Genomic DNA, 10,719 nt, shown 5'->3' with positions numbered 1-10,719 from the left:
AATACTAATGACCAGGATTAACAAAGCTAGACTATTAGGAATACTAATGACTAGGATTAACAAGGCTAAACTATTAGGATTAATAATTAGTATTAACAAAGCTAGACTATACTAATGACTAGGATTAACAAGGCTAAAATATTAGGAATAATAATGACTAGGATTAACAAAGCTAGACTATTAGTAATACTAATGACTAGGATTAACAAAGCTCGGCTGTTAGGAATACGAATGACTAGAATTAACAAGGCTAGACTATTAGGAATACTAATGACTAGGATTAACAAGGCTAAACTATTAGGATTAATAATGACTAGTATTAACAAAGCTAGACTATTAGGAATACTAATGACTAGGATTAACAAGGATAAAATATTAGGAATAATAATGACTAGGATTAACAAAGCTAGACTATTAGGAATACTAATGACTAGGATTAACAAAGCTAGACTAATAGGAATACTAATGACTAGGATTAACAAATCTCAACTATTAGGAATACTAATGTCTAGGATTAATAAAGCTAGACTATTGGGAATACTAATGACTATGATTAACAAAGCTGAACTATTAGGAATACTAATGACTAGGATTAACAAGGCTAGACTAAATACTATTGAATAGGATTATCAAAGTTGACTATTCGGAATAATAATGACTAGGATTAACAAAGCTCACCTATTAGGAATACTAATGTCTATAATTAACAAAGCTAGACCATTGCCAATACTAATGGATATGATTATCAAAGCTACACTGTATTGAAGATGAATGGATAGGATTAACCAAGCAAGACTATAAAATATACTAAGGCCCAGGATTGACAAAGCTACACTATTAAGAATAATAATGGCTATGATTAACAAGGCTAAGCTGTAAAATAAAATTGTTTAGGTCATATAAATCCTAGACCAGCCACAAATAATGTTATTTTCGTTTTCAAAAAATCAACCCACTCCCATTTATCAGATAAACATATACCAGAGCAAGTAAAACCAGCTTTCACATTTACTTTCAGATATGAAAACTATTGTCAGAATCAAAACCATCAGTTTTTAATCCAACCAACATTGTTATATATATATATATATATATATATATATATATATATATATATATATATATATATATATATATATATATATATATATATTAATTCTTTTACAAAATCTGCCATAACTTTAATATTTCTTGTAATAGTGATTGGAGAAATGGGGGCAAAAATGGAAAGCACTCCTGAAGAATACAATATTGAACATCAGGGCTTTGGAGAATGTCCACCAGCTGATGTGGTTTTGCTCACAACATATATATATTAATGTTGCTCTGGAAGAGTTGAATTCTGGAAAAAAATAACTGCTGAAAAAATTAACAAAATGTTAAGGCAGATAATAAAACAAGATGGGATTTCGTCTTTCTGCAAAATAGTAATGGACCAACAGAAGAAATATCTATACTTAGTTGAAGTATAAGGTCATAAGTGATATTTATTTTAGGGGGTCATATTCAGATTAGTACATGAATTGCAGTTTCTACTGTACAAGACACTTAAAAAATATGTTAACTGAAATTGTAAATTTAGGTGAGTGCTATGACTTGGGAGAAAACATTGCCATAAGATTTCAGCAACAAATTTCAAACACAAAAGTAAGACTAAACTATGCTCATTGTGAAATTTGATTTCCTATTTGGAAACAACCTGATTCTAACTCTCTTGTAAATTATCAAATTCTTTCTTAAAATCAAATATTTCCTTTTCTAAAATCATTTTGTAGTTCTCTGACATGATTTAAAACGTATCCTGCCAAAACAGTATCATAAATTATTACTGGTTATCTGTTTGTAACTGTTAGTTCATCTGTTTTAAATGTTTGTTTCACTATATGCTCAGGAACTTTTTAGTTTAGTGATTCCATGCATATATTTCATTTTCTTTCTAATCTAAAGATTTCACTTCCTCCTTTATTTGTATAACTATATTGTTGGATGCGAACATTTTATTTTGTTTGCCCTTTTTTTATGTAAATTTTTATTATTTCTTTGACTAATTCATAATAAGACAATATTCTGTTCTTTCTCTGGTTATTTAATGAGGCTTAATTTATAATGACCTTCATCTATGTTTAAACCATACCTAATACGTTCTTTGTATCCATCAACTTTATTTAGTGGTGGCTGTTGAGAAGCCTTCATTAGATAAATTATTAGTGTAAGGTTCATCATTTGTTACGCCACAGCTAGATCATAATATTCGTCTTTATCGTAAAGGACATCAAAATCTTCATCTTAAACAGGATTAGTACGTTCCATTGCATCAATTTTCCAATTGTACACTATCTAAATGGATCAAAATCAACTTTAAAAATGACAGAAATAAAAATAACAGCGACAAAAGCAAAGCTATCAATATTAAAAATAGCTTTGAAATACAACGATATGAAGAAGAATACCAGAAAAAATGATTTTAAAAAATTGGTATTGCAAATGTTACATAAAAGGAATTGACTGGAAAAATTAAACAGACAGGGTGTTGGAAAAATTAAAAGAAAACAAATTAAGAAATCGTATCAAATTTGTGTAAATGCTAGATTAGCACAAATATCAAAGTGATGATCAGGTATAGTAATAATAAGAGTAAATTTCTTCCAATGTATACTTCAAACAAAGAACAGAGTTAAAAATCGATCATACTACAACAAATCGAATCAGATGTTTTACTACGTTTTCAACCATTAAGGATAGGATTACCCATTTCGATACTGAATGCTAGTTCAATAAATTTTAAACAAATATATGTAAATAATAAATAGATGCAAGTGAGATAAGCGAAGCGGAGCAGGTACTGTAAGGTTTGTGAAACAAAACTACAAAAATGACACACAAACAAACCCCAAAATAACAGCACTGACCCACATCCAAAAAAGCAAACAAATAAACAATAGAAAATAATCCCATGTAGATGTATGCTGGATGTTTTGTAATGTATTTGTTCCTTTACCAGTTGGTGCAAAAACTGTTACTATTGCTATTACCGGCATATATGTTTACCGCAGAGCTAAACATTTACAAAATGATATAAAAGAGGATACAGTACACTAATTAATTGTACGGTCTCGGTTAGGAGCTTTAAAAGCTAATTTTCTATATTTTTCTTCATTATCTGTTTGCGATGACATTGAACCATTTTTAGACGTACTTTCACCAACATTTACAAATAGTGCCCTTGACCAGTGAAAATAGTTTTGTTGCTCTGGATGAGAAGAAAAACAGAGATGCACAATAAATAAAACGAGGCTATGTTTAGTGTTTTATAGGCACATTATAGTTTTGCAATATTTAACCAATTTTTATAAAATACAATTGATGAAACACCCACCACTTTTAACGTTATTAGACCTTTATGGAAACAGTTTGAAGGAACTTTCCAGATATATAACACTAAAAAAGACGAAGCACCTCTAATGAACCGCTTTTGAAACATAAAATGAATAGCGTTGAGACGTGCAGCAAAATTGAAGAAAAAAAAGAAATTATAGCAATAAACAACAGCGTACAAAGATGTAACAGAACAGAAACAAAGTTATTTTTTCTTTAAAGAAAGAAATATTGGTTAAACAGATGATAAAGTATGATACCACTGTCATATATCTAGACAATATTGAGGTGCATGCTATAAAGTATGTAATTTTGAAATTAAAGTGAGTACCGTATAAAACAAACGTTGTAGTTTTCTTCTAGAAGTTTTCTTCGGTACGATCGCTCATTAATCATGAAATTCCAACTGCTTCTACTAAAAGAAATATAACTTAGAATAAGGAACAATATATAAGTTTTAAAATAAGGATGAACTCGAATTTACTTATAGTTTGCAATTTATTTCAAGTATGTCATCAGTAGATGATAAAAGAGTATATCCTCGATGATGGCATTCATCACGTATCCTGTGGGCACTATACATTTAAAGAATTAAACAGCCCATTATTAGAGGAATCTATGAATTATATTGTGTCCCAAACCTTTCCATTTAACAAAGGCCATGCTAATTTTATAATCACGTTTTAATATTTCTTTTCAATTTCAATTACCGTTTGTTTGCTTTTTGTAAATTCTTTTCATAAAATGTTCCTTTATTTTTTTTTTCACCATTTAAATTTTCTATTTCATAAACAGTTAGGATAGTATAATTAATATTTGTTATTTTGAATAATTTTTCGATCCATTTATTATTGTTATCGGGTGAACTGCCATACAGGTTAATGTGAACCATTTTCTATTTTGTTTATGCTAAAATCTTCAGTTATTATTTTTTATTATCACATTTTTAAAAAAAATTGTATTTATTTATCCTTTTTAGCAAATCACCCGAATATTTGTATTGTAAGCCATGAAGTATGTTCACACTAATGTTGTAAGTATTCTATTGAATATTCAACAATACTAGATTTTTCCTTCATTAAAAGTGCAAAATATTTCGATGTTGTTGTCAGTGAGCCATTTAAAAATAAATGTTTAATTGTAATATTCACTACCCTAGTCGACTCATAACTGATCTGGTTTTCTTCCTATTTTTATGATTTTATTAAATGCATTGGTTATATAATTTACGGTTTTATTACGGATTGGCATGCGCCATCATAATTTACTCAACATATCAATCATATGCAACAAATAAGATTTACTACATTTGCTGAAATGTTACATATCCAATAGGTCTGTTCAAAATAGAATATATTTTATTACTTATTATGTGGCGTTAAGAGAACTTCTTATCCATGGTTTATGTAAATTTTCTGCGTATCGTGAAGACCACTTTTGTTGCTCAAGGCCCTTTCATCTTTATTTTAATTTTAATTTTTTGTACCTAATCCCAATGTGTATTGTGTTTTAATTACTGGTCGTACCATATGTTTGAAGCTTTTCACCTGATATCTTTCCGTTATGTTTATTAAGTCGGTCTATCATATTTTTATCACACATATTTATTATCGGGTTGTTCATCGTAACAGTCATCACTGTGTGCGGGACACACTGTCAAGCAAATTAACGGGCACGCCGTTATCCAATTTACAACCCGGTCCACAATAACGGTATCTGCATGGTAATATGAATCCGGTGTTTTTGGTAACATTTTTAACAATCTGTCCTGAATATATATTTTTTCTGCCTGTTGGTGACGAAGTTATTTGTCTTTTTAATCAGGACACATGTCACATAATTACTTTTCATGATATCCTTTTAATCGAATGGCTTCCACTTTCATCAGAAGGTGGCTCAAGACTAACAGTGGGGCTTTCATGTTTGGTTTGGCAGGTATATCTTAACTAAAACAGCCTCTGAAATCTTCTAAATTTCTTTTTCATTATTTGTTCAATGTCGTAATTTGATAATGGTACTATTCTTTTTATAAATAGGGGTAGTCTTCTTGCTCCCGGCAGAAACAAACCCCGATATCATGATGGCATTTTTCTTACTCCTCTCGACCCGATGATGGTTGTGGTCTTGTTTCATGTAATGTTAATCCTTGATCAATACACTTATTGTCACTTGGGGTATAATTACTTATGCTCAGTTGGGTGTCGATTCATATTTAGCACCAAAAAGAACATTATTTAATTAAACAAATGCAAGAATTTATTCGATCTCAATTTACAATAGGTATAATCTTTTATATAGCATACCTAAAATCTGCATTATTGATACATCTAATTGTCTAAATTCCTTGTACGTGGAGATTTCTTTAAATACTACGAATGAGCATTGGAGTTCTTCAATGCGTAGAAAGCAATATTGCGAGTGATGTGTCAATATATCTGGGGTCAGGCCACAATCAAATGTTTCCATTTGGGTGTGGAGCTAAGGAGTTCTACCAATATAGTCCTTTAGAAGTGTTGTTTGGTTGTCTTTCACTGTGAAATATTCATGACAGGGACAGATTTTTTTACCATGGAATGGTTGGGAAGGAGTGATTCTTATTTTGAGATGCCTTTTATTGAGGTTGTAAAAGCAGTGTGGCGGAAGTGAACAGGTAAAGATAGTATAAAATATAATCAAGAACTATGTTTTCACTGACCTGGAAATTAAATCATGACCCCAGCAGGCTTTCATTCACTGTGATTCAAAAATATGAAGGGTAACACCTGACAAGATTTAGTGTGTGTTAATGTACTATAATGGCATTGTTACCCCCTAGGAATCCTAGTGTCATTGGAATGTTAGTCTGAGTTCAGCTGGGAGAAATTCATGTAGGTAATATATAGTAAAATAAACGGTGGTCTGACCCCGTCTATAACAAGAATACATGCAAAACTGAGCCGAGCAAACCAACTAATAACAATGGTAAAACCCATGCTTGCTTTTTAATTTATGCATGTGAACACGTGATATCAACACCGGTGTTCTTAAACTCATAATGTTTGTGATCTGTCTCTTAGATTTGTTTCTGTGTGCATCTGCCATTTTCTGTTTTAGATTATGCGCGAGACTTAAACCAAATCGTGACATATTATCTTGTGTTAGATTAAATATAATAATTTAAGAACGTTTATTTGAAAACATTTTCGTCTGGATAACCCAGATCCCTGTTGTGTAGCACGGCTTGTTGTCCGTGTATTGCCCCGGTTGCATCAGCCAATCCAAGTGATGGTAATACCTTGGTCATAATTTTAAGTAACATTGCTTTTGCTATTGGTATTCAGATATAAAATATGTGATGGACTTTTAGAGTGACTGCTGATGGTTGTATTTTTTTTAAATACCTATTTTTAATACTTCTTTTTGCTGATTTGTTAATTTTACATGAACGATTGTATAACCCAATATTTAATATTGTTACGCAATAACGTTCATCTTGCCGTTTGTTGCATTTAACGTTCTGTGTAAATCATTTAAAATTACAGCATAACAATGATATTCAGTTTTTACTGCAGCTGGTTATTCGAAATTCCTAGCTAGTTATTATGTCACGTGGATATTTAACGAACTCATAATGCTTGCCAACGTCAGCATTCAATACTGGTTACATTTATGCCTGAATATATATCAGTGTACTTATCGACAGCCCCCTGAAAGTTAAACATTAAACAGACTCTTGAATAATTTCGATTTGCTGTTTCAAAATTACATTGTAATGCCACGCTCAGTAATTTGCACCAAATGTATTCGAACGAATGCTCGTCAGATTTCCATGATCAAATACTTGATTGCTTTGTTGTTGTTTGTTGCTTCTTGTTGTAGACTGGAACATAATAACTACGTAAGCTTGTAAAAACGTATTTATGGGTGGTGTGATGAGATTTGTTCTACCTGTTCCATTAATCAGAAGTTTATGTCAATAAGCCAAACCCTAAAAGGACAAAGAGATTGTCCTTTAGTGGTTGCACGTGTTCGTTTGACCAATTGTTGTTATGGTTTGTAACTGCGCACAATTATTATTCATCAAGATGGGTTTAATTAATTTGTATTATTTGGATGTCTATATATTTTCATTTCCTTGAAGTGTGTCTTCTTAGATATGCGGATACTAGTTTGCTTTCAAGATCGAATGAAACAGATAACAATAGTTCTATCTTTGGCATTCAACACACTAATATGGTTTAAACAAAATTTGCCATCATCGGTTGCTGGGCCTCTCATGACCATCTCGCTCTGGTGAGTTCCCATCCAGAACGATTGTGCTTAAAACTGCTGTGGTCACAACATGATAAATTCAAAAGATCGAAGGCAATGGCAAGAACATAGTTTTGTTTCCAGTCGCTAATATTTGTCTTGTAGTAAACCCCTTGTTATCACCTGCTACGAGACCGCAGCCAATTGCATTTCTGAAAGCCGTATCAGTGACATTTGCGCTGTAAGCGATCGTCTCTACAGGTTAAAAAACAGAGTCAGTCTTATGTAATTTGATAGAAGTATTACCAGATCAAGTGTCTGTTTGCCATATTGGTTACACTGCTTTTGACATAATTGCTGTGTATCAAGCACATCATCTAATGAATCAAGCACATCATCTGATGTATCAAACACATCATTTAATGTATCAAGCACCTCATCTAATGTATCAAGCACATCATCTAATGAATAAAGCACATCATCTGATGTATCAAGTACATCATCTAATGTATCAAGCACGTCATCTCATGTATCAAGCACGTCGTCTGATGTATCAAGTACATCATTTAATGTACCAAGCACCTCATCTAATGTATCATGCACATCATATAATGGATCAATCACATAATATAATGTATCAAACACATCATCTAATGTATCAAGCACATCGTCTAATGTATCAAACATATCATCTAATGAATCAAGCACGTCATCTAATGAATCAAACACATCATCTAATGAATCAAGCACATCATTTAATGTATCAAGCACATCATCTAATGTATCAAGCACATCATCTATCATCTAGTGAATCAAGCACATCATCTGATGTATCAAGCACATCATCTAATGTATCAAACACATCATCTAATGTATAAAGTACATCATCTAATGTATCAAACACATCATTTAATGTATTAAGTACATCATCTAATGAATCAAGCACATCATCTAATGTATCAAGCACATCATTTAATGTATTAAGTACATCTAATGAATTAAGTACATCATCTAATGTATCAAACACATCATCTAATGAATTAAGTACATCATCTAATGAATCAAGTACATCATCTAATGTATCAAGCACATCATCTAATGAATCAAGCACATCATTTAATTTATCAAACACAACATTTAATGAATCAAGCACATCATCTAATGTATAAAGTACATCATCTAATGAATCAAGTACATCATTTAATTTATCAAACACATCATCTAATGAATCAAGCACATCATCTAATATATAAAACAATTTCTTTTTAAATACTGCCTTCTAAAATTTCACGTTTAATGCATCTTATTTTTGTTAACATTCTGTATAAATATTTATCATATTATTTTATCTCTTTCAATGAAAAAGAAAACGCTACATTTTCGTATTTAGAAGTGACTTCCTAATTGCATTGTGATGTTATTCTTTTTGTAACAGAGCTTATTTGGTACTTTTGTTTACCGGAACGTATATATTTCATTAGGCCGAACGACCAAGAGGCTCGCTGGTGTGTGTGTGTGTGTGTGTGTGTGTGAGGGCGATACGGGGTGGGTACGGGGGCATTGGTGTGAAGCTGAGTATGACGTCACTTTTGGATCTACAGACATAACTTGCAGTCACAAGTGAACAACGAATTACCAATGGATTTATATGGCTATCATTCACTGAATTGTCAGACACGTTTATGCTCTCGGTTGGAACAGTATTTTACTCTCAGATACATTTATGCCGTATTGGACCAGTATTTTACTCTCAGATACATTTATGTCCTGTTGGACCAGTATTTTACTCTCAGTCATGTTTATGTCTTATTGGACCAATATTTTACTCTCGGATACATTTATGCCCAGTTTGATCACCATTTTACTCTCATATACGTATATGGGCATATACGTATTATTATAATGAATACAGAACAAAATATAACAATTTGCACATACTGCTGGGGCAGTAATTTACTCAGATACGTTTATCGACTGCTGGACCAGTATTTTACTCAGATACGTTTCTGCCCTTTTGGAGCAGTAATTTACTCTCAGATACGTTTATATCCTGTTGGACCAGTATTTTACTCTCAGATACATTTATATTCTTTTGGACCAGTATTTTACTCAGATACACTTATATCCCGTTGAACCAGGATTTAACTCTCAGTTACATTTATGTCCTTTTGGACCAGTATTTTACTCAGATATGTTTATCCCCTGTTGGAGCAGTATTTTACTCTCAGATACCTTTGTGCCATTCGCCTACTATATTTCGGATTGTACTTATACTTGTAAAATCAACCCCAAAGATATTTCTTAATTGGATTTTTGAACGTTGTGTTTTTTTAATCAGGTTCTATTGTGATTCTATTTTTTAGTGTGTTACTATTTGCTTCCTCTACCATCCGATTTTGAATGACTAGATTTAAATCAATTAAATCTAAGTCCCGTGTGGAGTAATTGCATTAATCCAGGATATTCCATTATCATAAAGATCAATTTTGTTTAAACTGTGCTATTAAACCATTAATTCCATATCTGAAAACTTCAGGCCAATCTATATTTCTGTGACATCAAGAACAATAAAATTTGAAAATTTCATAGTGAACGTTTCTAGTTTGCAATAAACCGAGTTTTTGACTATAAAAGAACAATTTTGTTTCGAATCCCATTTGTATAATATGGTTAAATGTAATTCTCAAATATTATTGTATAGTTAGTTTGTTATGAATTTCTATGAATTCATTGTTTACAGTATTGATCGACTATCGTTTAGTTCACTTGCAATCAATAAGTATAAAAGCTCACCTGAATCATTCGAGTTCTTGTAATACTTGATATGATTGCATTGTTTAGTCAGTATTTGTTTTAATCTCTGTAATCGTTCATCCATAAACCTCTTTGTTATCAAGTCTGTCTTTCTTTTAATGGCGAGTTTCCATTATCATTTTATGACATAGGGCCTGCATGAGGAAAATGTTTTAAAAACGTATCACCAGCTTAAGCTCCCTTAACTATTCAAAAGAATCCAAGATAATATCTGTGTGTAACCTATAAAAAAAATTGACATTCATGCAGAAACGGATAGACAACTGTTCCATATGAAATTGGGGATCCGATCCATGGCAG

This window comes from Sinohyriopsis cumingii, chromosome 4 (genome assembly GCF_028554795.1).
Source record: "Sinohyriopsis cumingii isolate HCF-2022 chromosome 4, ASM2855479v2, whole genome shotgun sequence".
Classification (NCBI taxonomy): domain Eukaryota; kingdom Metazoa; phylum Mollusca; class Bivalvia; order Unionida; family Unionidae; genus Sinohyriopsis; species Sinohyriopsis cumingii.
Note: the sequence above shows the minus strand (reverse complement) of the source record.